Source organism: Octopus bimaculoides, chromosome 6 (assembly GCF_001194135.2).
Source record: "Octopus bimaculoides isolate UCB-OBI-ISO-001 chromosome 6, ASM119413v2, whole genome shotgun sequence".
Classification (NCBI taxonomy): domain Eukaryota; kingdom Metazoa; phylum Mollusca; class Cephalopoda; order Octopoda; family Octopodidae; genus Octopus; species Octopus bimaculoides.
Genome location: NC_068986.1, coordinates 49,816,022 through 49,817,277, shown reverse-complemented (window position 1 = coordinate 49,817,277; position 1,256 = coordinate 49,816,022). Strand labels below are relative to the sequence as shown.

Here is a 1,256-nt window from a genome sequence, read left to right as displayed (position 1 = left end):
ATATATATATATATATATATATATATATATAGGAGAATATACAAATAATAACAACAGACGAGGACAGGTGGTGTAAATAACAAAAGTATATATTAGTATGACGCTCGGGAATACGGAAAGTCTTTGACGTTTCGAGCTACGCTCTTCAACAGAAAGAATACGGAGACAAGGAGAAAAAAAATTGAATAGTGTTCAGTCAACGGTTAATCATAATAATGGCCGATCATAACAATGACTGACCGGTATGTCTGTATATATGTTTGTGTGTGTGTGTGTGTGTGTGTGTCCAGTAGGGGCCCTTGCATGAAAGTGACCTGTGGGATGATAGTTAATTATTAGTTCTAGTTCTTGACTGTTGTACATTTTGTTGATCCAGAATGGTGAAGGATAAATTGTGGTTAAAACAGTCATATTTAACCCATAGCATTTTGCCCTTTAGCAATTAAACCAGCCATATCCAGCCTAAATATTCTACCTGTTTTATTTTATGTTCAAACTGGCCAGATCCAGTCTCTCACACCTACCCTGCAATGTCGTTCTAAAAATATAGTCACATCATTGAAATCTCAAAAGTACAAGATATTGAATGATTGATTCAGAACATTGTGAGTAAATACGTATTAGATTTGACAGACTGATCTCAATACTAAATGGTTAAACTGGCCATATCTGGCCAAAATATCCTACCTGTTTTATCTTGTTCAAACCAGCCAGATTCTTGCCTCTCTCATCTACCTTAGAATGTCTTTCTCAAAATAATCACGTCACCAAAATCTTGAAGCTACAAGATAATGCATGATCAATTCAAAATAATGTGAATCTATATAAGAGTTCTGTTTGACAGAGTAATCTGAATGCTACTGGGTTAAACACATACAAAGAAACAAACATTAGCTGCTGCTGTTAAGCTTCATTTGATGTACACATTCTTGGAACAGATACGTTGAGAAGTGAGGCCATTTTGTGTGGGGTGTCATTTATTAGCGAGCACACATTGTGTGGATTGTAGTTTAACATTGTGGTCATGTTATGATGTGTTGTATTGCAATGAGAGCATGCTGTTTGTAGGTGAAGGAGTGGCTGTGTGGTAAGTAGCTTGCTTACCAACCACATGGTTCTGGGTTCATTCCCACTGCGTGGCACCTTAGGCAAGTGTCTTCTACTATAGCCTCGGGCCGACCAGAGCCTTGTGAGTGGATTTGGTAGACGGAAACTGAAAGAAGCCTGTCATATATATATATGTATGTATGTATGTG

The 1,256-nt window shown here is 37.3% G+C and overlaps 1 protein-coding gene across 1 annotated transcript in view; it reads left to right on the top strand.

The window, feature by feature from the left end:
- LOC106875696 (zinc finger protein 407) overlaps window positions 1-1,256 on the top strand; it is a 371,441-nt gene that overhangs the window by 151,110 nt on the left and 219,075 nt on the right. The gene's annotated exons all lie outside the window — the stretch shown is intronic.